General features: G+C 37.9%; 1 protein-coding gene across 5 annotated transcripts in view; it reads left to right on the top strand.

The window, feature by feature from the left end:
* The window catches only part of CDK19 (cyclin dependent kinase 19), a 168,095-nt gene that overhangs the window by 23,166 nt on the left and 118,260 nt on the right, over positions 1–26,669 (top strand). For 2 of the 5 annotated variants that reach the window (XM_034668987.1, XM_034668988.1), the window contains exon 2: positions 20,981–21,042. The exons of the other annotated variants lie outside the window; for them this stretch is intronic. The gene's annotated coding sequence lies outside the window, so the exon portion shown is untranslated. The remainder of the gene's footprint in view (positions 1–20,980; positions 21,043–26,669) is intronic. 5 annotated transcript variants of the gene reach the window in all.

Below are 26,669 nucleotides of genomic sequence, written 5' to 3'. Positions count from 1 at the left end.
TCTTTTTTTTTTAATTAAAAAAATTTTTTAAAAGATTTTATTTATTTGAGAGAGAGAGAGTACAAGCAGGGGGAGCAGCAGAGGGAGAGGGAGAAGCAGACTCTCCACTGAGCAGGGAGCCCTATGTGGGGCTCCATCCCAGGACCCTGAGATCATGACTGAGCTGAAGGCAGACGCTTAACCGACTGAGCCACCCAGGCACCCTAGCAGTGGTTTTGTTTTAAAGAAAATCTGTACCATTTACATATACAATTCTTCCACCAATAATATTGTTAAGTAAATGCAGTTATTCTTGAGGGTAAAAAGTCTGCTTTCTGATCTTCCTTCCCCAGAAAATGACTGTCTTTATTTTTAGGGAACATATTCCATTGTATGGATGTACCATTATTTGTTTACCGAGTTACTCTATTAATTGGTAATGTTGTTTGTAACTTTATTATTATAAATAGCACTGTGATAAATAGATATTTAGTTAAAATTTTGGTTTTCTGAGAGGGAATTTTCTTTTTTCTTTCTTTTTTTTTTAAATATTTTATTTATTTATTTGACAGAGAGACAGCCAGCGAGAGAGGGAACACAGCAGGGGAGTGGGAGAGGAAGAAGCAGGCCCACAGCACAGGAGCCTGATGTGGGGCTCGATCCCTTAACGCCGGATCACGCCCTGAGCCGAAGGCAGACGCCCAATGACTGCGCCACCCAGGCGCCCCTGAGAGGGAATTTTCTAAAGTGAAAAATGAAAGTAAAAAGGAGAGAACACATAAATCAAAATGTGCTTAACTGTTAGACTTTATTTATTTTTAAAAAATATTTTATTGGTTTATTTGAGAGAGAGCACGAGATGGGGGAGGGTCAGAGGGAGAAGCAGACTCACTGCTGAGCAGGGAGCCTGATATGGGACTTGATCCCAGGACTCTAGGATCATGACCTGAGCCAAAGGCAGTCACCTAATCAACTGAGCTACTCTGGTGGCTCTTAACTGTTAGACTTTAAAATGGAGATCACCATCAGAAAACTTCAAAGTGAACTGGTGTTTCCTGGTGTTACTATATGATCTGAATAAAGTAGGGGCTTTAAGGACTTAAATAATTTAATTAAAAACTTAAAATATTTATTCCTGGGGTGCCTGGATGGCTCAGTTGGTTGAGCGACTGACTCTTGGTTTCGGCTCGGGTCATGATCTCTCGGTTGTGGGATCAAGTCCTGCCTTGGCTCCATAGTCAGCATAGATTCTGCTTGGGATTCTCTCTCTCCCTCTCCCCCAGTCTCTCCCCCTGCTGGCACATGCTCTCTCTTTGTCTCTCTAAATAAATAAAATCTTTAAAAAAACATATTTCTTTCTGGATGTACTTTATAGTGTTTAGAACTTCATGGAATCTTATATCTTGTTCAAATCACTTGCCTTAAAGAAGACCAGAAATATTAATGCCTCCCTAAAGATCACGTGATATGTTTCAGTGTCTGGTATATTTCTGTTGTTTTCTAATTCCTGCCCCAACATTCTTACCTGTAAGAAGTCTAATATAAAGGTAATGAGAACTTTTTGGCTGTAGAGCATCCATAATCTTTAATGAAGAGACTGATGAAGGCAAATTCATTATCATTTGTTGTGATGCACTTTTCTATAAACTTTCTAAGATATTGATTGATAAGTGCTGCCGTTTTCATCAGTGAAATATATTTATTGAGGTCCACCTCGGCAGAGGCTTTTTTTTTTTTTTGACAATTCAGTGGTTTTAGTATAGTCACAGAGTTGTGTAATCATTACCACTGTCTAATTTTAGAACATTTAATCATTCCAAAAGAAATCCTGTACCTGTTAGCAGTCACTCTCTATTTCCCCATTCTCCTAGCTCCTGGCAACACTATTCTATTTTCTGTCTCTATGGATTTGTCTATTCTGGACATTTCATAAAAATGAAATCCTACTATATGTGGCTTGTGTCTGTCTTCTTGCACTTAGCATAGTATTTTCAAAGTTTATCCATGTTGTACAATGTATGAATATAGTTGACCCTTGAACAATGCTGGGGTTAGGGACACTAATCCTCATGCAGTTGAAAATCTGCACATAACTTGATTCCTGTAAGACTTAACCACTAATAGCCTACTGTTGACCGGTAGCCATACTGATAACATAAGCAGTTGACTAGCACAAATTTTGTATGTTTTATATATAGTATTCTTATAATAAAGTAAGGTAGAGAAAAGAAAATGTTAAGAAAACCATAAAGAAAATACATTGTCAGTACTATACGTATACTCACTGAAAAAAATCTGCATATAGATGGACCCATGTAGTTCAAACCTATGTTCAAGGTCAATTGTACATCATTCTTTTATTTTATTTTTTTATTTTTTATTTTTTTAAGATTTTATTTATTTATTTGACAGAGATAGAGACAGCCAGCGAGAGAGGGAACACAAGCAGGGGGAGTGGGAGAGGAAGAAGCAGGCTCACAGTGGAAGAGCCTGATGTGGGGCTCGATCCCGTAACGCCGGGATCACGCCCTGAGCCGAAGGCAGACACCCAACCGCTGTGCCACCCAGGCGCCCCCATTCTTTTATTTTTTAATTTTTATTTAATTAAAAAAATATCTATATGGGTGCCTGGGTGGCTCAGTCGGTTAAGTGTCTGCCTTTGGCTCAGGTCATGATCCCAGAGTCCTGGGGTCAAGCCCCACATCGGGTTCCCTGCTACCAGGGACCCTGCTTCTCCGTCTCCCTTTGCCTGCTGCTCTGGTCGCTCTCTCTCTCTCTCTCTCTCTGTCAAATAAATACAATCTTTAAAAAGAAATACAAAAGATATATTTATTTTAGAGTGGGGGGCAAAGGGAGAGGGAGAGGGAGAATCTAAAGCAGATTCCTCACTGAGCACAGAGGTCAACCTGGGGCTCAGTCTCATGACCCTGAGATCATGATCTGAGCTGAAATCAAGAATCAAAAGCTTAACCAGCTGAGCCACCCTTGTCTGTCTTTTTGATTTTACCCATCTTAGTTGGTGTGAACTGGCATTTCATTGTGGTTTTGATTTGTATTTTCCTAATAACTAATGGTGTAGAATTATATGCTTTTTGGCCATTTGTGTATATTCTTTGGAGAAATGTCTATTCACGTCTCTTGCACATATTTTCATTGCATTTTCTTTTTATTCTTTTTGTTATTGTTGGGTGTAAGAGTTATTTATGTATTCTGGATACTAGGCTCTTATGAGACTTATGATTTGCAAATATTTTCTCTCATTTTGGATTGTTTTTTCACTTTCTTCGTGGTGTCCTTTGAAGCATAAAAGTTTTTAATTTTGATGATATCCAGTTTGTCTTTTGTTGTTGTTTGTTGCTTATAATAGGAAACTGCTTCTTGATCTAAGGTTGCAAAGATTTACTTCTTTGTTCTAAGAGTTCTGTAGTTTTAGCTCTTACGTTTAGTTCTGGCAGTGTTTTCTTTTTTTCAGTGAATGGGACATGTGACAAGATTCCAGCCTTTTGGGACTTATAGTGTATTTGGCTAAATTAGACATACACGGCATAACTAGCAATACCATTCACTCATTTATTTGACACTGAATGAATAACCCTATGCAGGAATTAGTAGTGTAAGAATAAAAGACATAGTTCCTTTCCTTACGGTTTAGAGAAAAAATAAAATAGATAACAGTACAGGGCTATGAATTGTTTTCTATAGGTATGTACAGAGTGCTGTGGGGGTAACTAGGAGGGACACTGAACTGACCCACAAGGGTGTGGGTGCTTGGGAAACCTTCCCAGTATAGGGAAATCCCATGATAACTGAATTTTGAAGGCCAAAGAGTGAGCCAGACAGAGAAGTGGTTTTTAGTTTAGTAAGATGAGTGGTAAATACATAGTATAAAGGTGAAAGAAGTAATAAACTCAGAGATCTGGAGGAGATTTCAGTTCTTGTTTGGGCCGGATAAATTCTAAATGTGTATAAAAAGTTTTTTTATACCTTGGGAAGAACTGGAAAGGATTGGGGTCTGAAAATAAAAATCTGTAAGATGGGGCTGGTTTCTTTTCCTTTTGAGTTGTAAGTATTAAAGAAGATGATGCTTTTATACTATAAGTAATATGCGTGTTAATTCTGTTACAATTAATTTTTTTTTTAAATTTTATTTATTTATTTGACAGAGATAGAGACAGCCAGCGAGAGAGGGAACACAAGCAGGGGGAGTGGGAGAGGAAGAAGCAGGCTCCCAGTGGAGAAGCCTGATGTGGGGCTCGATCCCATAACGCCGAGATCACACCCTGAGCTGAAGGCAGACGCTTACCTGCTGTGCCACCCAGGCGCCCCTGTTACCATTAATTTTTTAACATGAAATTTTGATGATCATTGACTCTTTAGTATCTTTTTATTTCTAGGATGTCATGGAGTCCTTAAGAACAAATTGTTCTGAATTTCTTTTTTTTCTTCTTTATTTCTTACTTAAATACACATTGCATATTATAAACAAGGAAATGGTTATGCATATTATTAATAAGGAAATGATTATTGAACTGTAAAAAGCAAATATTTTAAATTGACTATAGTTTTTAAAATAATTATGAAAGTTATATAATCTGCAAAAGTAATTAGATGGTCAGGAAAGCTGTAAGGAGAAAGTAAGAAGCACTCAAAATCACTGTCATGTGATAATTACTTAATACTTTGGTGCATTTCCTTTTTGACATCTTTTCATCCATTTGTGGTATGTACATAAACACACATATTTGCATTTAGAAAAACAATTTACAAAAGTCAGATAATTTTACATATGTTATTTTAATCTTTTTTTTTTTAAGATTTTATTTCTAAGTAGTCTCTACACCCAATGTTGGGCTTGAACTCACAACCCCAAGATCAAGAGTCACATGATCTACTGACTGAGCCAGCCAGGTGCCCCAATCTTATTTTTTTAATCTAAGTGCTTTATGAGGTTATCTTTCTGTGTTAGCAAATATAGATCTATATTATCATCTTGTTTTATTGTATTCCATTGTCTGGCAATATTTTAATATGATTAATCCCCCATTGATGAATATTTAGGTGGCTTCTAGTTTTTTTACTGAATAATGCATAGTATGTTTGTCCACTTGTCTGATTATCCCTTTAGAATAACTTTTTAGAAGCGGACTGGTTGGATCATGGGGTAGGCCTGATTCTAATTTAGGAATGTATCGCCACACTCTTTCTCCAAGGTGGTTGAGCCAACTTGTACCACCAAAAGGGCTTGGTGCTATCTCTTTCTCTTCGTCCTTGCCCACATTGGCTTTTGGCTACTTACCTAAATTCATAGGCAGATGATATTTTGCCTGTATTGATATTATTATTATTTTATTGAAGTTGAACATCTTTGTTTGTGAATTGGCTGTTTGTATTCATCTTTCGGGTACTTAGCATTCATTTCCTTTGTACTTTTTTCAATAGGCAGTGTGTATGGCAATTAAGATTGGGCTTTGAAGTTGTATTATTTGGATTCATCATCCCATCTATACCACCTTTTAGCTGTTTGACTTGGGCAAATTAACTGTGTCTTGGTTTTCTCATCTGTAAAGTGGGGATAATAGTAGCAGTTACCTCATAGGGTTGTTGTGAGGACTGCATACATGTGAAGTGCTTGCAACAGGGTCTTGCAAGATAACAAGCTATGCACTCACTATTAATCTTTTACACTTGCTTATTTCTATAGGATAAATCCCTACTAGGGTAGCTGTGTTTGAAAATAGATATCACCAAACTGCTGTTTTAAAAAGTTGTTCCTTTTGCACTAAAACCTGCATCATAACTCTTTGCAGTATCATATCAGTATTATGATTGTGTCCAAGCTGTGTGTCACAGTGATCTGTTTCTGTATTCTATTCATCTGTTTTCTTGAGAAATCAAAAGACTCTTATATAGGGGCACCTGGGTGGTGCAGTTGTTGGGCGTCTGCCTTCGGCTCAGGGCGTGATCCCAGTGTTCTGGGATCGAGCCCCACATCAGGCTTCTCTGCTGGGAGCCTGCTTCTTGCTCTCCCACTCCCCCTGCTTGTGTTCCCTCTCTCGCTGGCTGTCTCTCTCTCTGTCAGATAAATAAATAAAATCTTAAAAAAAAAAAGACTCATGTATAAAATTGTATGTATTTCCAACTTTTGATTCTAAAAAATCTCAAACTTACAGGGAAGTTTAAAGACTTAGTCCTATTATGATCACCTATTACATAGCCACTGTCTAGACCAGGAGTTAGCAAAAAAAAAAAAAAAAAATTTCTGTAAAGGGCCAGATGTTTTCTGTATTTCTGTAAAGGGCCAGTAAATATTTAGATTTTGGAGGCCATACAGTCTCGGTCATAACTTCTCAGTTCTGTAGTTGTAGTGAGTAAGCTGCCATAGACAACGAGTGATTGAATGGACACGGTAGTGTTCAACAGAACTGTATTTACAAGAATAGCCACAGCTGGATTTGGCCTGGGCTGTAGTTTGCCATCCCCAGATCCAGATTAAACAGTTGACAGATTGCTATATTTGCTTTCTCTGTAAATGTGTTTGTGTATTTCTGAACCACTTCAGAGTTAAGTTGCCATCATCATGGCATGATCATTGTGTGCCTCGATTCAGAACTTGGCCTTTAACCTGATGGAGGCATAGATTAATGCATTCCAAATGGAATAGATTCTAATATTTCCCCACATGGAAATAGTAATTTTTTTTTCTGATTGTAAAAGGAACACATATTGTTGTAAAATGCAGACAATTAATATAATGTAGGCATTCATGAGAGATGTCCACTGCCGACAGTTACATGTGTAGCCTCACAGTGGGGAATTTCATGATGAGTTTTGCACTGTTGTGGTTGGTGGAGAGGATCAGAGGTGTGAGAGTGGAAGTATGAGGCTCTTAGGTCCAGGTGAGAAATGATGAAGACCTGTTTCTTAGCAGCAGCTGTGGAAGTAGATAAAGGGCAAGGTTGGGGTAACAGTTCAAGGGCTATTTAGGAGATAAATGAGATTCAGTGACTAGCTGGATGAATGGGCTGAAGGATCCCCCAGAGAAGTGGCTAGGATGGTAGTTGAGTGGATTTTCCAGAACTTGGGACCAAATTTGGGGGGTCATTTGAAGGGGGCATAAAAGGAAAAATAGCAGTTTTGCCAGTGGAATAATTTGAGTGGAAAGTGTGTCCTTTGTTCTTATTTTTATCCTGTGTTTCCAGGCTTATTTAGGAGGGAAGGGTAAAAGTAAGAATTAAATTCTATTTTGACAGATAAGCACTACTATATATTATATCATGCCCTTTTCTCTTACTAATTGTTCCCCTCTTGAATTAATTAAGGTTACCAGCTTCTGTTTTGATGTGTAAACTGTAGCATAATTTTTACATTTCACAAAGTTCTTGTTGCAGTCTTTCAATTTTTATTCTGAGGAACTGGGATTGGAGTGGGGTAAGAGGGGCACTTGGACAAGTTATTGGCAGAGGTTCTTTGACTCTGAATTAAGGGCTGTCTAGATCTCTCTAGGATCTTGGCTTTCACCAAGTTCTGCTATGTTTCTTATCATTGGAAACAGGGCTGTAGAATTCATGGTGTGAAACTTTGACTCACTGTCATCTTCACAGTAATGTAGTGTTAGCATAGACTCTGAGTTCTGGGACACAGTGAAGGATCTTCAGTATGCAGTTAACCAAAAGATAATTGGTTAGTTAATGGCAGGTGGGGGGGCGGTTATGGAGCTAAGGCATTCATTCCTGGGTGAGAAAGACTTAGGTCACTAATGCTAACCTCTCTTTTTCATATAGAATTAAACATGGCACTATACCCTTCAATATTTTAACATGCATCTTCTAAAAATAAGCTCATTCTCCTGCATAACCATAATACCATTATTACAGCTAAGAACATTATAATTTTTTTCTTTTTAATAGAACTAAGACTATAATGTAGCACAAAAAGTATGAAAATCCTTAGATTTGCTCTTCAGCCATGTAACCTATTGAACTGTATTTATCCCTCTTCCTCTTTCCGTTTTTCTTTTCTTTTTTAAGATTGTATTTATTTTTTCATGAGAGACAGAGAGAGAGAGAGGCAAAGGCAGAGGGAGAAGCAGGCTCCCCACGGAGCAGGGAGCCCGATGTGGGACTCAATCCCAGGACCCGGGATCACGACCTGAGCCGAAGGCAGATGCTTAACTGACTGACCCACCCAGGCACCCTCCCTATCTTTTTCTTTAGGTAGAAATCTGTATTGGGTATCGCTATTTGCTGCTTTCATTTGACCCAATTGCACAATCAAATGAGAGGGATATTTTGATTTTTTTCCCATGTGTTTAGTTTGTATTCTTAAAAAATCTGGGTTTTGTTTCTGTAATTTATATGATTTGAAAGAGAATTACTTGTAATTTATAATCAAAAGAAGAGTTTATGTAGTCTCTAATTTCCATTTGATTGTTGGTACTTGTTATGTGGTAGAAGAAACTGAAGGAAGGCAAAACCAATTACGTGCTTTTAAAAAAGTGGTCAACTTTTGAATTTTCATGCTAAAAGAAGGAGGGAAAGTAATATGGATATTCCCATTGTTTTCAAATTTAACTTTATTATGCTTTTACTTGATAAAAAAGTTTATAATACTTCAGATAAAGTTCTTATACTCTGAAAAATTATGCTGCGGATTTATCCAGGGTCCTTGCTTTATTTTTCTGTACTCCTCCTACCCTTCCCTGATTTAGTACTCTGCATTGTCATCATCTCTTAGGCTGTGGATACAAAGCATCATCTTATTTTATCCTTTTAAAAACATCAGTTTCCTTGATTAGAAGGAAAGAGTTTAGTGTCTTGGTATAGCTGTTGGCCTGGAGGCTACAGTTAGGAATAGCGTGTACAAAATGAGATAAATGAGAGTTTATTCTTCTTAGATTACAGACTTGATAACTACTAGTGGGAGGCATTTTGACTATTAGGAACAGACTCAAAGTTATTGTTACATCTGTGTATTGTACACAGAAGAAGCAAAATGTATAAAATTATGATAAAAAGAAACACAACAGCAAGTAATTCAGGGTGGCTAGTGTAAGCATTTGGGATGGAGGTTGAAATATGTTTGGTTCTATTAGTTGTACTGTTTTTGAATTTATTTATTATTTTTTTTAATAAAGTAGGTTCCACGCCCAATGTGGGGCTTGAACTCACAACCCTGAGATCAGGAATTACATGCTCTACTGACTGAGCCAGCTAGGCACTCTTTAAAGTCAGTTTTTTTCCTCATCACTTAAAAAGTGGCTTCCTTGCATCCAACCAAAATGTTGTAAATAGTGATGAAGCATATGAAAGCTTAGTTACCTGGTGAGTTATCGATGACTTTCTCTTGGCTTCTATATTTTATGTTTATATCTAAGAATTTAAGAGCTAGCATGTAATGGACAACAGTTGTTAGAGGTAGACATTTCTGAGTTCAGATCCTAGCTGTTTAACTTTCACAAATCATGTATTACTTAGCCTTTAAAAGGAGTGAAGAACTATCTCACAGAACTTTTATGAAGCTTAGTTGAAATTATGTATGTTTGGAACCTGGTACAGTGCTGCATAGTGGGCACTAAAAGACACTGGCTTTCTGTCTTACCTAAAAACAAACTTGAGTTCATGAAAAAAAGGAAAACTAAAGTCTCTTTTCTAAAAAAAAAAAAAAAAAAAAATCTACAGGCCGTCTCCTTTAAGCTTTCTCATCGTGTGGAGATGGGGATAGTTGCGCTCACAGTATCTTGGGGCTTTTTCTCTTTCAAAGAGCTCATTATTCTGTTTTGTAACTGCCTAGTATAATGCTTGGCACATAAATAGTCCTCAGTGTGTGTTAGAGGGATGTCTTGCAAAGAGAGAAAATGTTCTCTATTGCTTTTTTCTCTTGAACACCTCAAAAGTTGTTTACTTATATAGATTAACTTATCCACTCAAGATACTTGGTTTGTTTTAGAAGAGAAGTGATATTTTATAGCTACAAAATTAAGTACAGTGTTACCAACTGGCTAAAAATCCTGATGTCTTCTGATATATATTCCATGATATCAGAATTTTTGTGATTTGAAATGAAGGCAACAGTGTGCTTTTAAATGTTTGAGGATGGGCAACCCTCTTGGGTCCCCTCCCTCTTCAGGAGCTTTGTACTATTGCTCAATAAACTTTACTATCACTCAATAAACTTTGCTGCCCACCAGAAAAAAAAATGAGGATATGATATTTTTGAAGGGCTTGAGATTGACTGTTTCTCTGAATTTCATTCATTCACCCCACATTTACTGAGTGCTTCTGTGTATTCTAGACCCTGTGTTAAGGGCTATGGAAAGCCAGAGAATTACTGATGGTTTCTGTCCTCAGGGACTTTTACTTCAGTGACAGAGGCAGATAAGAAAACCAACGTTACATTATAATTGAAAAATACTATAGTACCTGCATGGAAAAGGTGAACATAGAAAAGGAAGACTGTCTACTCATATTTGGTACATGAATGTGTTGTCTGCGCCTGTGGCAATGGCAGGTACAGCAGGCAAATTTTTTGAAAGAGCTGAGACTTGAAGGACAGGTGGAGAAATGTTCAGGAAAAGGACATTGCCAGCAGCTTGTGCAAAGGCAGGGTGGTATGAGAAGCCTACAAGTCGTTCTTTGTTTGATGAAACTGGGATCATCAAGGGCTGGGTTCCTTCTGTTTGCTTCACTGTCCTTTGGCATTGCTTCTATTACCTTGCAGTATAAAACCACTGTGGAGTGCTATCCATCGTGTCCCAGTAACGGACACACTCCCAGCTAAGTCAGTTCCCTTCAACTAGGTTTTCTGAAAGTCATGAATATGACTTCCATCTCATTGACCACTTATAGCAGCTAGGAAGGCTGGAAAGGGTGCATTTTTACCCGGGGGCATGCTGTCCAGAATAAAGCCAGGGTCTGTTACTGAGGAGAGAAGAGAGAATGGGTGTATAGACAGCCAGCAGTGTCTGGCAGAAAGAGGACTGAGAGTGGAGGTGGGGAGACCAATTTAGTACCACAGCTAAGTAGTAATACTTGCAGTCTCTTACAGAAAAGATTTCGTTGATAATCTTGAAATGCAAGAACGTGTTTGGTAATTAAGTTGAGAAGCTATTTTGCTGGGAAAGCTAGAGGATTGAAGCCATTATTTTACTTTATTATTTTTTTTAGATTAAAAAAAATTATTTGACAGAGAGAGAGATAGCCAGTGAGAGAGGGAACACAAGCAGGGGGAGTGGGAGAGGAAGAAGCAGGCTCCCAGCAGAGGAGTCCGATGTGGGGCTCGATCCCAGGACTCTGGGATCATGCCCTGAGCCAAAGCAGACACTTAACGACTGAGCCACCCAGGCGCCCCTGAAGCCATTATTTTGATACCGTTCTGTTCAAGTTCTGGGAGTAAAAATTATGCTTTAATTATTTTAACCCTTGAGTTAAAAAAATTCTTTCCAACTAAGCTTTTCATAAAATTAAATATTTTGGTGCTAAAGAGGATTAACACTGATAAGAATGGCATCAATAGGAATTACATTAAAAAAACTATATAGCATGACTTTTCAACTGGGTAGTAATATACATTAAAAGGGGATGTACAATGTATTTTTTCCTGGGAGATGAAATAATTAATGATTTTATTTTTCTTCTTTATACATCTCTTTAAATTTTATACACTAGCACATATTACTTTTAAAAAATGGGGTAGGGGTGCCTGGCTGGTGCAGTTGGTTAAGTGACTCTTGGTTTCAGGTCAGGGTCATGAGATTGAGCCCCTTGTGGGGCTCTGCACTCAGTGGCGAGTCTGCTTGAGATTCTCTTCCTCAGGTGGAGGGGCAGAGGGAGAGGGAGAGGAATCTTAAGCAGATTCTGCACTGAGTATGGAGCCCAATGCGTAGCTCAGTCTCATGACCCTGAGATCACGACCTGAACTGAAACTAAGAGGCTGATGCTTAACTGACTCTACCACCATGGCACCTCCATCTTAATCATTGTTAAGTGTACAGTGGCATTAAGTACGTTCATATTTCTGTGTGCCCTCACCACCATCCATCCACAGAACTCTTTTCATCTTGCAAAACTGAAACCCTGAGAATAACTCATTTAAAGAATAACTCATTTCTCCCCTTCCCCCAGCCTCTGGCAACCACCATCCTACTTTCTATCTTTATGAATTTGCCTACTACTCCAGGTTCCTCCATAGAAGTAGGATAACATAGTGTTTGTCTTTTTGTGGCTTGCATATTTCATCTAGCATATTCTTAAGGTTAATCTATGTTGTTTTATGTGTCAGAAAAAAAATTGAAGATCTGATTGGCTTTATTAAATGATTCATGAATCAGGCACTCATCTAGCAAGTAGAGAGGTGCTCTAAGGAGTAGAACAAATTGGGGGTGCCTGGGTGGCTCAGTCGTTAAGCGTCTGCCTTTGGCTCAGAGCGTGATCCTGACGTTCTGGGATCAAGCCCCACATCAGGCTCCTCTGCTGGGAGCCTGCTTCTTCCTCTCCCACTCCCCTGCTTATGTTCCCTCTCTCACTGGTTGTCTCTCTCTCCTTCAAATAAATAAAATCTTAAAAAAAAAAAAAGGAGTAGAACAAAATGGAAGGTTTTTATAGGAAAGAGTGCGGGGCAAGAAAGTTATAAGCAAAAGAGAAGAAAGGACAGTTTCAGGCAAGATCACATGCCCTTAAGGGAATGGGCTGGGGGTCTTATTATACAGATTACCTCATCTTCCTTTGGGGGATAGAGAAGGCCCATGGCACACATTACCTCATTGGTGCTGATCAGAAAATTTTTAATTGACCAGTTAAGACACTGGAGGGGTGCCTGGCTGAGTCAGTTGGTTAAGTGTCTGACTTCAGCTCAGGTCATGATCTCAGGGTCCTGGGATTGAGCCTGTGTTGCGCTCAGTGCTCAGCATGGAGTCTGCCTGTCCCCCTCTCTCTGCCCCTCCCCCTGCTCTCTCTCTCTCTCTTTCCCAAATAAATAAAATCTTTAAAAAAAAGAAGACATTGGAGGTTGAGACTACAATTAGATCTGGTATTAAGCCTGGGTTTACTGACTTGGGGCCCTTAAATTAAGTCATGCCATTTGGGGCCTGTGATTTTCTTTTCTCTTTTCTTTTCTTTTCTTTTCTTTTTTTTCTTTTCTTTTCTTTCTTCTTCTTCTTTTCTCCCCCCCTTAAGATTTATTTATTTATTTGAGGGAGAGAGAGCGAGCTAGAGAGTGAGAGGGTGCATGTGCAAGGAAGAGGAAAGGGACAGAGGGAGAGAAATACTCAAGCAGACTCCCTGCTGAGCACAGAGCCTGCTGTAGGGCTCAATCTCAGGACCCTGAGATCAGGACCTGAGCCTAAATCAAGAGTTAATCGCTTAACTAAATCGCTTAACCGACTGAGCTACCCAGGTGCCCCTTTGTGATTTTCTTTTTAACAATTACCCCCTGGGGGTCAGACTCTTGGTTTAACTGAGAGATGTACTCAAAATTTAAGGCGTTAGCACCAATCTCAGCTACTGCTCTGGAAAGTTCCCACTGGTAGTTGTTGCTGTTTCTTTGTGTGGTATCCATAAGTCATGATGTTTTTTGCCTAATCTCTGTGATATTCACAAGTAACAAGTTAAGGTTTGCAGTTTTTAAGTCAGTCATTCTCTTTGTTCCTTTTCTGAGGAGATCATTGCTTGGTGGTTAGTGGCTGCAAACAGTCATTTAATTTAAAATTTAAATGAGAATACAATTTGCCAGGGGGGTTATTGTGATTACTGTAAACAGGATAATTTCCAATATTTGAAGTACATTTCGAAGCCATGGTCTCCAAGACCCAAACAAGTCAAAATCATGTATGTCAAAGAAAGACTCACTGAAGGAGTCACCTTTTTTAGATAAACGGCCTGCTCAGTGATCTTAGTAGTTAAGTTTCAACTTCCCCAGACATGTTAATCCTGGTATAAGTGGTGGTGTTGGCTATAACACAAACACCTCGTTGCTAGACTGAAAGATAATCAAGAGCTATCCTATTATCAAGAACAACTTTGGGTAGAAAGTCTAAGAATCTTTTTTTGGGCAGCTATTGCTTTAGCAGCAGATTTTGCAATAATTTTAAGAATTAAAGAGAAGTTCTTTTCTTTTTTTAACATACCATCTTTATTTTATTTTTTTATTTTTATTTTTTATTATTAACCTGTAATGTATTATTTGTTTCAGGGGTACAGGTCTGCGATTAATCAATCTTATACAATACACAGTACTCATCACAACATATACTCTCCCCAGTGTCCATTGTTCAGCCACCCGATCCCCCCACCCCCTTCCGGTCTAGCAACCCTCAGTTTGTTTCCTATGAGTAAGAGTCTCTTATGGTTTGTCTCCCTCTCTGGTTTCGTCTTGTTTCATTTTTTTCCTCTCTTCCCCTATGATCCTGTGCCTTGTTTCTCAAAATTCTACATATCAGTGAGATAATATGATAATAGTCTTTCTCTGATTGACTTATTTCCCATAGCATAATACCCTCTGGTTCCATCCATGTCATTGCAAATGGCAAGATTTCATTTTTTGATGGCTGCATAGTATTCTACTGTGTATATGTGTATGTGTGTGTGTGTGTATATATCACCTCTTTTTTTAAAATTAATTAAAAAAATTTTTTTTATGTTATGTTAGTCACCATACAGTACATCCTTAGTTTTTGATGTAGTGTTCCATGATTAATCGCTTGCATATAACACCCAGTGCTGCATGCAATACGTGCCCTCCTTAATACCCGTCACCGGCCTATCCCAATCCCCCACCCCCACCCCTCTGAAGCCCTCAGTTTGTTTCCCAGAGTCCATACTCTTTTGTGGTTCATTCCCCCTTCTGTTTACCCCCCCCCTTCATCCTTCCCTTCCTCCTGCCGATCTCCCTGCTATTTCTTATGTTCCATAAATGAGTGAAACCATATAATTGTCTTTCTCTGCTTGGCTTATTTCACTCAGCATAATCTCCTCCAGTCACGTCCATGTTGCTGCAAATGTTGGGTAATCATTCTTTCTGATGACTGAGTAATATTCTATTGTATATATGGACCACATCTTCTTAATCCATTTGTCTGTTGAAGGGCATCTCGGCTCCTTCCACAATTTAGCTATTGTGGACAATGCTCCTATGAACATTGGGGGTGCATATGGCCGTTCTCTTCACTCTCTTACTCTATCTTTGGAGTAAATACCCAGTAGTGCATTTGGGTAGTAGGGTAGCTCTATTTTCAACTTTTTGAGGAACCTCCATACTGTTTTCCAGAGTGGCTGCACCAGCTTGCATTCCCACCAACAGTGTAGGAAGGTTCCCCTTTCTCTGTATCCTTACCAACATCTGTTGTTTCCTGACTTGTTAATTTTAGCCATTCTGACTGGTGTGAGGTGGTATCTCATTGTGGTTTTGGTTTGTATTTTCCTGATCCCGAGTGATGTTGAGCACTTTTTCATGTGCCTGTTGGCCATTTGGATGTCTTCTTTGCAGAAATGTCTCTTCATGTCTTCTGTCCATTTCTTGATTGGATTATTTGTTCTTTGGGTATTGAATTTGGTAAGTTCTTTATAGATTTTGGATACTAGCCCTTTATCTGATAATGTCATTTGCAAATATCTTCTCCCATTCTGTCGGTTGTCTTTTGGTTTTGTCGACTATTTCCTTTGCTGTGCAAAAGCTTTTTATCTTGATGAAGTCTGAATAGTTCATTTTTGCCTTTGTTTGCATTGCCTTTGGTGATGTGTCTAGGAAGAAGTTGCGGCTGAGGTCGAAGAGGTTGCTGCCTGTGTTCTCCTCAAGGATTTTGATGGATTCCTATCTCACATTTAGGTCTTTCATCCATTTTGAGTCTGTTTTTGTGTATGGTATAAGGAAATGGTCCAGTTTCATTCTTTTGCATGTGGCTGTCCAATTTTACCATTATCATTTGTTGAAGAGCCTGTCTTTTTTCCATTGGATAGTCTTTCCTGCTTTGTCAAAGATTAGTTGACCATAGAGTTGAGGGTCCATTTCTGAGTTGTCTAGTCTGTTCCGTTGATCTATATGTCTGTTTTTGTGCCAGTACCATACTGTGTTGATGATTACAGCTTTGTAATAGAGCTTGAAGTCCGGAATTGTGATGCCACCCTCTTTGGTTTTCTTTTTCAACAGTCCTCTGGCTATTTGGGATCTTTTCTGATTCTGTACAAATTTTAGGATTATTTGTTCCATTTCTGTTAAGAAAGTTGATGGTATTTTGATAGGGATTGCATTGAATGTGTAGATTGCTCTAGGTAGCACAGACATTTTAACAATATTTGTTCTTCCAATCCGTGAGCATGGGATGTTTTTCCATTTCTTTGTGTCTTCCTCAATTTCTTTCATGAGTATTCTATAGTTTTCTGAGTACAGATCCTTAGCCTCGTTGGTTAGCTTTATTCCTAGGTATCTGTGGTTTTGGGTGCAATTGTAAACGGGATCGACTCCTTAATTTTTCTTTCTTCTGTCTTGTTGGTGTATAGAAATGCAACTGATTTCTTTGCATTGATTTTATATCCTGCCACTTTATTGAATTCCTGTATGAGTTCTAGCAGTTTTGGGGTGGAGTCTTTTGGGTTTTCCACATAAAGTATCTTATCATTTGCAAAGAGCGAGAGTTTGACTTCGAGAGTTTGACTTCTTCTTCGCTGATTCAGAGCCTTTTATTTCTTGTTGTCTTATTGCTGAGGCTAGGACTTCTAGTATTACGTTGAAGAGCAGTGGTGATAGCGGACATCCCTGCTGTGCTAAGGAGAAGTTCTTAATCATAGCCTCATTACATTTATCCCTCACCAGGGAAATTGGACCTGTCAAAGAAGTGGAGCCTGAATCATGAATATTTCGTGCTAGGTCCTTTTTATTTTTTATTTTATTTTATTTAAGATTTTTAAAATTTTTTTTTATTTGACAGAGAGAGAGACAGCCAGCGAGAGAGCAAACACAAGCAGGGGGAGTGGGGATAGGAAGAAGCAGGCTCCCAGCGGAGGAGCCTGATGCGGGGCTCGATCCCAGAATGCTGGGATCATGCCCTGAGCCGAAGGCAGATGCTTAATGACTGAGCCACCCAGGCGCTCCTAGGTCCTTTTTAAATCAACAGTGTAATTTGAAGGAGGGGAGCCTCCAGTCAGATGTCTCATTTTGCTTGTAAAAAATTAGGGCCACAGTTAGATTTTCTCCTAGCCTGAAATAAAAGGTTTTTCCACTTTCCAGAAGTTACTCCCTTAGCAGTGGTCTGGGACATAAAGGTGAGGTGTTATCTTTCTAGGTCAATGCCAGAGGAAAGGAAAGGAAAAGGAGAAAGTTTCAGTTTCAAGTATGAAGTCTTGATCCATTGTCTTGGGTGGAAACAGTCTACCTTGATGTCAGCTACTTTTCTTTCTCGTCAAATTGATTTAGAGGTCTCCAGTGTCTGTACAGTGTCGGGTAGAGCCTTCTGTGAGATGTGTGTCCAAGGTTCAATGTCTTTTAATTTTGTGGCAGTGTCAGTGGCCAGGAGCACTTGGTAAGATCCCTTGCAATGAGGTTTGAGGGCTGCCATCCCCTGATGATGTTTCTGGAATGCCCAATCACCAGACTGTGACCGACGGTATCCTTTGAATTGGGATCTGGGATGACTTCTTAACCTGTTGATAATAGGCTTGAGCATGAGGCATTAGAGACCTACAGTAGCTGGTCATACTAGCCTAAAGCAACAAGGGATCAGCAGAGGGTGGTATGCCTGTAGACATTGGTCTGCTGGTGATTTTCATGTGTGGAATGAATTCATTTCCCAAAGGGGATACTGGGAACCGTCAGCAAGATCAAAAGCAATAGCTTAGCCAGGGAAGTCCAGTGGGTTTTGCAAGTTTAAGAAGTTTTAAGTTTGAGGATCCCTTTAGTTCTTTCAACCTTGCCTGAGGATTGAGGGTGATAAGGGCAATGATAATTCCAAGAAGTTTGCAAGTCTTTCATTGAGGCTTGTATGATTTGCCCAGTGAAATGGGTGCCTTCATCACTGGAGATTACAGGAGGTATGCCCCAAGTATACCACAATTTGTTTATCCATCCATCCATCAATGGAGACTTGGGTGGCTTCCACTTTTTGGCTATTATGAATAATGCTGCTATGAACATGGGCATATAAATGTCTCTTTGAGACTCCCTGCTTTGAATCCTTTTGACTATATACCTAGAGGTGGAATTGATGGATAATATGGTAATTCTATTTTTAATTTTTTGAGGAACTGCCATATTGTTTTCTATTGTGACTGCACCATTTTACATTCTCAACAACAGTACACTGGGGTTCCAGTTTCTCCACATCCTCACCAACACTTATTTTCCTCCTTTAAAAACAATTGGTAGTAGGTATCTTAATGGGCATGTGGTAGTATTTCATCATGTTGAATTTTAAGCTTATAAAATGTTTAAGAGTGAGTTATGTAATCACATGGCAGCAAATTAATTAATTTTTAAATATTTATTTATTTTAGAGAGAGAGCAGGGGGAGGGACAGAGGGAGAGGGAGACAAGCAGACTCCCAGCTGAGGTGGAGCCCGATGTGGGGCTTGATCCCAGGACCTGGAGATGATGACCTGAGCTGAATCAAGAGTCAGATGCTTAACCAACTGAGCCACTCAAGTGTCCTTATTTATTTATTTTTAAGGAGGCTCCGTGCCCAACATGGGGCTTGAACTCACAACCCTGAGATCAAGAGTTGCATGCTGTACTGACTGAGCCAGCCAGGTGTCCCACATTGCAGCAGTTTTAAAAAATGGAGCAAAGTCACTCAATCTTGCTACTCTAACAGCAATATTATTTTAATGTTATTTGGATATGTATGACCATATATATATTGCTCATGACTGGGCTCATAAGCATTTCCCTTTTTATTTATTTTTTTTACATATTTTGTACAACAATCATTTGAATTTTTATTTTCCAGGAAAATGTTGCAAATGCTGAAGAATCTATATAGCATGATCAACTACCTTGAATTCAATTGAACATTTATGAATAAATTGAATATTTATTATTGTGTGGTTTCTTACATATAGATAAGCGCCTGGTTTGTATGGTTTTAATTCCATAGACTGGTTGATACAGTGACTAAGAGTGTGGCTCTTGAAGTCGTCTGTTTGAATTGCACATCTGCTACTTCTGGCTGTGTGTGTTTAAGCACGTTTCTTAAGGTCTTGTGTCTCAGTTTCTTTATTTGTAAAGTGAGGATAAAATCTCAGAGTTATGAAGACTTAATGACTTAATACCTGTGGAGCTCATAGAATTGTGCCTGGCACATCGTACGTTTCACAGAAGACTTCGCTGCCATTATTGTTTTATTGGGTGGGATTTTAGTTTTTTAGAAATATATGCAATATTCAGGTAGTTACTGTGTCTGAGATCCTGTCAGTTAGTTTAGACTGTCACAAGCAGCACTACAGAGGAGGGTGCAGACTGTAAGGTTGTTTTGGGATTTAAGAGAAGATGAATATGAGGCAGATAGTGCTGGGCGAAATGCTAAGTTAGTAATATGATACAACCCTGTCTTGGGGATGGTGACATTTCTGGCTGCCATTTAGCCCTGACAACTACTCTAGGCTCTTCTCACCAGCTCAGTCTTTTTGCTTTGGGCTTTCTTCCCCATCCAGTTCCTCAAATTCCTTGGCTTGGCACTCTGTATTCCCTCTATATGACAACTTTCATTCAGTTGTTAATTTAAGTCAAATGCACTGATTTAAATTCTTACAAAATGTAGCGTTCGTTCTGTGATTTTTAAAATCTTACTTCATTTGACATTCATTGTAAGTCTGTGAGATGGTGAAGGAGCCCTCATCGAACAACTCTGGTTGTACTAAGAAATTGAGCTGCCTGACGTTGCAAAGCAACCGAATGATTTATCTGGAACTTGAACTCAAGCCACCTGACTTTAGGGCGGATGTTTTGTAATACTGTGTTTCTTTCTTCACATACCTAATGTTTTAAGACAGTGCTTTGTCTCTTCTTTCCTAATTATTTGATGACATTTTTAAGGATTTCTAGATATTACATGAAGTTAACATGTGCCCCTCTTTTAAATTTAATAGGTAGTAAAATTTATCTGATTCCTGTTCTCAGACCCCAGCTGCATTTTGTAGTCTTCTATCCCTATCGTTAGAAAAGAATGAGATGAAATCTGAGTTCTAAATATTTTACCTGATTACATACTTAGTTTTTTACGTGGATGTCTTCTGAAAAATTTTCATATTTCATGCTTATATTTATTTTATAATATTGGAATAAGGTAGATTTCCCCCTTACTGCCTTGCTCATTTCAAAATTACTGTCAGACTTGGCATTAGAATATCTTTTTGGTTCTGTTTTTCCCTTTTTCCTCTACCATGTCCTCTTGCAGGTCTGTTTCTAACTGTTTTTCTCACATATTCCCAACAATCTCATGTCCTAAGAAGGAATTTACCTTGAGCTGTAGGGTCTATCACACTCCATTTTGTGAAGAATATTTTTCTACTTAATTTCTTTTATACTCCTTATGTGTGTATTGGCTCTTCACATAATTTTATTTTTTATTTTTATTTATTTATTTTTAAGTAAGTTCTATGCCCAACATGGAGCTTGAACTCACCACCCTGAGATCAAGGGTCTCATGCTCTTACGGACTGAGCCAGCCAGGTGCCCCATCTCTCACATAGTTTTAAAAATTAAATTGTTCCTTTGACCATATATGAATTCATACTTTATTGCTCTTTTAATATTTCAAAGAGTATAAATCGCTTCTTTTGGTGAGAGTATACATTAATTAATGCTCAACTTTTGCTTTTTTTTTCACATAATTAGCTACATAATATATAATGAACTCTAAATATTATCGATATATTGTTGATTTGCTCACTGTCAAATCTAAAATCCAGTTTCCTTGGCAGATATGTAGACTTGTGATAGGCATTTGGCATTTTATGTTTTGGGCAGTGTAACTTTAAATCTACATAAACTTCTCTGCCTTTTGCCTCTGCTGTGTTCATAGATACCAGGAGGGCTTCGTGTATGGACCTCAAGCGTTGGAGGTAGCAGACTTTTCAGCAGAAGGTAAAGCAGAGTGTTGCCTTCTGGTGTCATTGTGTGTGTGTGCTGGGGTGGATGAGAACTCTTCACAAATGTCATCACAAATAATTTATAATGATGCATTAAATAATATACAAAATTTAAGACCAAGTTGTATAATTTTGTTCAGTATTATTAAAATCCATACCAAATAGAAAACTTCAGATAGAACTTAAGACTAAATTTCACCCTCTGCTGTTAACAGTCGGGGTGATTAAGAAAAGAGAACATTAGCATAATGTGTAGTATCTACAGTCTAGCTTTCTCAGACCTAGCTTCATGATGATTTCTTCCTGGGAAGTTGTCCAAGTCATTATTCATCTGTTGTATTCTTCCCTGCTGCTCCTTTTACTGAAAGATTGCTTCACAATAGAGGCAGCCTGGTCCGTGACTCATGACTAGAGGATAGACATTCTTGCTGGAGGTCCCATGTGCCAAAAATGTTAGTTTCCAATATGTTAATTACCTCTCTTTTCAGAATGTGTTAATATGCTCTTCTCTCAAGTTAGTTCTTGTTTCAGTAGAGAAACAAACACATCCCACGTATTTGTAAAATATGTTTTTATAGAGACCTTATTAATGAGTTGCTTTTTAAGAAAGTAATGTGACACACCTTTCCTGGGTAGTGCTTCTTTGATTTTTTTAAAAAATAGAAACATTTTGCCTTTTATCTGCCGGATATTATAGATACTACTTTCTGTGAACTTACAAAACCATTTATGAACTTTCTTCGGATATACTTGTTAAGAGGTTTTTTGTTGTTGTTTGTTTTGTTTTTACAAAAATCTGTAGCCGCTAACAAAATAGACTCTTAGATATAACATTCATAATGTGGCTAGTTTTTAGAGAGATTCTCAGTGGGAATTAGAGGAATGGTGTCCTTATGTCTTCTAGAAATTTTATTTGTAGTGGCTGCACATTATACCTTATACGTGGGTTGTATACCTTATGCAGTCAAAGTTAGTACATATATATGTGTGTATATATATAACTATTTCTTTCATTTTTCTCCTATTCAGAGAATCTTCTTTTATTAACTGGGAGATAGTTAATGAGAGGATAGATGAGTTTCAGACTGTGTATTGTGGTTAGTTGCAATTTTACCTCTTAGGCCCTTTCTCCTTTCTTTTTCTCTTTTCAGTGGCCAGTTGGAGGATATTTTCTGTTTACCAGTAATATTGGAAGTAATTTCTTGAAGGCCTTTTCATGCTTCATTTTCAGGCTAGTTGGCTCTACAGCCTTATATTTTCTTCTGAGTGTGGTATATTTTGTTACCAATTGAGAATCTCAATATATTATTCTAAGCACTAGTATAAAAGATATAAAGCTCTGCTTCTGTCAAGGCAGAGAAAGATTCTCCTCCCCAGGTCCTCACCCCCCAGTTTCTATGAGAAAGATGTGATGAAACGGATGGCTCTTTAAGTATTTTTTCAAAAATAATTGCCTTTATTTTGTAGAGCAGTTTTAGGTTTATAGAAAAATTGAGTGGAAAGTACAGAGAGTTCTCATATATTCCATTACTGCCTCCTCTTCCTATAATTAATGTCTTGCTTTAGTGTGGTACATTTACTGTAATTGGTGAGCCAGATTGTTACATCATTATTAATTAAAATCCACAGTTTACCTTAAGGTTCACTCTTTTTGTTGTAGATATTCTGTGGGTTTAACAAATGTACAATCACATGTATTCATCAATATGATATCATACAGAATAATTTTGTTGCCCTGAACATATCCTGTACTCCACCCATTTATCCCTGGCTCCTTTCCTTTGAGCCCTTGGCAATCACTGATCTTTTCCTGTCTCTATAATTTTACCTTTTCCAGAATGGCATAGTTGTAATCACATATCATGTAGCCTGAGATTAGCTTTTTTCATTTAGTAATAAGCGTTTTAACTTCCTCCATGCCTTTCCACAGCTTGATAGCTCATTTCTTTTTAGTGCTGAATAACATTTTGTTATCTGGATATACCATAGTTTATTTAAACTAAACATTCCCCTACTGAAGGATATCTTGATTGCTTCCAAGTTTTGACAATTATGACTCAAGTTGCTCTATAAACATTCGTGTGCTGATTTTTGTGTGGATATAGTTTTAAATTCATGTAGGTAAATACCAAGGAGTGTATTGTTGGATCATATGATAAGAGAATGTTTGGTTTTGTAAGAAACTGCCGAACTCTTTCGAAGTGGCTATATCATTTTGCGTGTCCACCAATAATAAATGAGCTTTACTGTTGCTTCATATCCTTGTCAGCATTTTATCTTCTGGATTTTAGCTATTCTAATAAGTGTATAGTGGTATCTCATTTTGTGTTTTAATTTGCAACCATCTAATGACATGTGATGTTGACCATCTTTTCATATGCTTATTTGTCATCTGCCTATCTTCTTTGGTGAGATGTCTGTGTAGATCTTTTGCCCATTTTAAAATGGGTTTATTTGTTCACTTATTGTTGAGTTGGTTTTGTTTTGTTTTGTTGTGTTAAAGTAGGCTCCATGCCCAACACAGGGCTTGAACTCACGACCCTGAAATCAAGACCTGAGCTGAGGTTAATAAGAGTCGGACACGGTCAACCAACTGAGCCACCCAGGCACCGTGCATTGTTGAGTTTTAACAATATTAAATTGTATATTTTGAATACCATTCCTTTAATAGATACATATTTTGCAAATATTTTCTCTCAATCTGTGGCTTGTCTTTTTAGTCTCTTAAATGTCTTTTGCAGAGCAGAAATTTTAGGTTTTAGTCAAAAGTCATCTCCAAACTCAAGGTCATCTAAATTTTCTCTTCCATTATCTTACAGGAGTTTTATTGGTTTGTATTTTACATTTAGATCTATGTTCCATTTTGAATTAATTTTTGTGAAGGGTGCAAGGTCTGTGTCTAGATTAATTTTTTTGCATGTGGACGTCCATTAGTTTAAGCACCATTTGTTGAAAGACTGTTTTCTCTCTAATGCTATCCTTTGTTGCTTTGTCAGAGGTTATTTGACCTTTGTCAGGGTCTATTTTTGGGCTCTCTATTCCATTCTGTTAATCTATCTGCCTATTCTTTTGCCAGTGCTGCCCTGTCTTGATTACTATAGCTTTATAGTAAATCTTGAAGTTGGGTAATGTCAGTCTTTTGCTCTCTTCTTCTTCAATATTATGTTGGATATTCTGAGTCCTTTGCTTTTCCATGTCAACTTGAGAGACATTTTGTCAATACCCACAAAATAACTGGCTGAGAGTTTGATTGGGATTTTGTTGAATCCATAGATCACATTGGGAAAAACAGACATCTTGTCAATATTGGGTCTTCTTAGTCACATGCATGGAATATCTCTTCCTTTATTTAGATCTTTTTTATTTCCTCAGTTTTCCTTGGATAGATCTTGTACATGTTTTGTTAGATTTATACCTAGATTTATTCATTTTTTGGGTGCTAATGTAAATGTTATTGTGTTTTTAATTTCAATTCCAACTTTTCATTGCTAGTATATAAGAAGGTAATTGACTTTTGTATATTAACCTTGTATCCTGCAACCTTGCTATAATCATTTATTTGTCCCAGGAGTTTTTTGTTGATTCTTTAGGATTTTCTCCAAAGGCAATCATATCTGTATACTTTTTATTACCTTATCTTAACTGTATTCCCTAGGACTTCCAGTGTGATATTGAATAGAGGTGACTTGTTCCTGATCTTAGCAGGGAAACCATCAAGTTTCTCTTTATGAAGTATGACATTCTTGATAGATTATCCTTATCAGTAGTATAAGAGATGTAATGTACTACTCATATTAGGTCATAGGAGGACTCCTTCCCTTCACTGAAATTTCTATAAGAAAGATAGGATTAGAGGCGCTCAGATGGTTAAACATCTGCCTTCAGCTCAGATCACCATCCCAGGGTCCTGGGATTGAGCCCCGAAACAGGCTTCGTACTCAGCGGGGAGTCTGCTTCTCCCTCTCCTTCTGCCTCTTCCCCATCGCTCATGCTCTTTCTCTCTCTCAACTGAATAAATAAACTCTTAAAAAAAAAAGAAAGATAGGATTAAATTGATGATTATAAAAGTATTTTAAATTATGGGATTCAGGCAGTTTTTCATATAAATACCTTTAGTAACTGCACATATTACTTAGTTCCTCTATTCTCTTGTCAACTTCCATAGAACAAAGATTTTACCTCACTGTATTATAATACTTATAGCGTCCAATAGGCATTACAATAGGCAAAACTGTTTGTTGAATGAAAAACTTAATTCTAGACTCTTACTGTAAACCTCTGTTAGAAAGGAGGTAGAAAAGGGAGATAACGAATAACATCAGTCCTCTAATCAATTAATCCATAAAATATTTGATTGTTAGTTGATAGGTATTGTGATGGCTACAAAGGCACACATGATAATGACACCTCCTCTCAGAAAACTTATTATCCATATAGGAAATGTTAATTTCAAATGTTATGTTCCATTTTTGCTGATATTTGCCAAAAACTCATATTCCTGTGTCACTTCCTAAGCATTCTTATTTTAGGGGCGAGGGGCAGAGGGAAACGATGAGAGATAATCTTTTTTTTCTTTTTTTTTTAAGTTTTATTTATTTTAGAGAGGGGTGGGGGAAGGGCCAGAGAATCTCAGGCAGAATCTGCTCTGAGCGCAGAGCCTGACCTGGGGCTCAGTTTCACGATCCTGAGATCATGACCCAAGTGGAAACCAAGATTCGGACGCTTAACCAACTGCACCACCCAGGTGTCCCCAGAGAGAATCTTAAGCAGGCTCCATGCCCAGGTTCTCACAACCCTGAGATCATGACCTGAACCGAAATCAAGAATTGGACGCTTAACTGACTGAGCCACCTAGGTGCCCCCCTTCCCAAGCCTTCTAATTGAAGTGTCTATTCATGGACTTCTTTCATATTATTCTAAGAAAAGTTTACAATTTTGATGCAAGAACTGACAGTTATTGAGCCTATAGCTGGACACAGTGCTAGGCATTTTATATACGTGATCTCAGTTATCTTCAAAACAGTTGTACAGTGTTGTTACTATTATTCTCAGTTTACAAATGCGAAAACTGGTAACCTGAAGGTATAAGTAACTTATTAACTGTGTGACTTAGTATATCAGGTGTATAATTCCATATCCCATGCTCTCTAAGTCATACATTATGGAAAAGTACCATACAAAGCGGTATATGATGAATGTCATGTGTATAATACGGAGTTGTACTTGGTGAGTGCAGAGAAGAGAGCTTTGACCTTACACTGGAGTGTTACAAAATTTCTGGAAAGCTTGTCTAATGGATAGGAATAATAACGGGAAAGAGAGATCAAGGGGATTTATCACTGTGGAAAAGACAGAGGATCAAAAATAGGAAGTATTTTGTGATTTGACAATATAACATAAAAATATAAGAAAAATTCCTGCTGTAGTAGTAAAATGCAATAGAACAAATTTTGTCTTTTATTTTTTTTTAAAGATTTGATTGATGGATTGATTGATTTAGTGCATGCTGAGTGCGGATCCTGATGGGGGGTTTGATCCGATGACCTGACCTGAAATCAAGTCCCTTAACAGTCTGAACCTGTCTTTATTTTATTTTATTTTATTTTATTTTATTTTATTTTA

Source organism: Ailuropoda melanoleuca, chromosome 10 (assembly GCF_002007445.2).
Source record: "Ailuropoda melanoleuca isolate Jingjing chromosome 10, ASM200744v2, whole genome shotgun sequence".
NCBI classification, from domain to species: Eukaryota; Metazoa; Chordata; class Mammalia; order Carnivora; family Ursidae; genus Ailuropoda; species Ailuropoda melanoleuca.
This window is presented reverse-complemented; position numbering and strand designations above follow the sequence as displayed.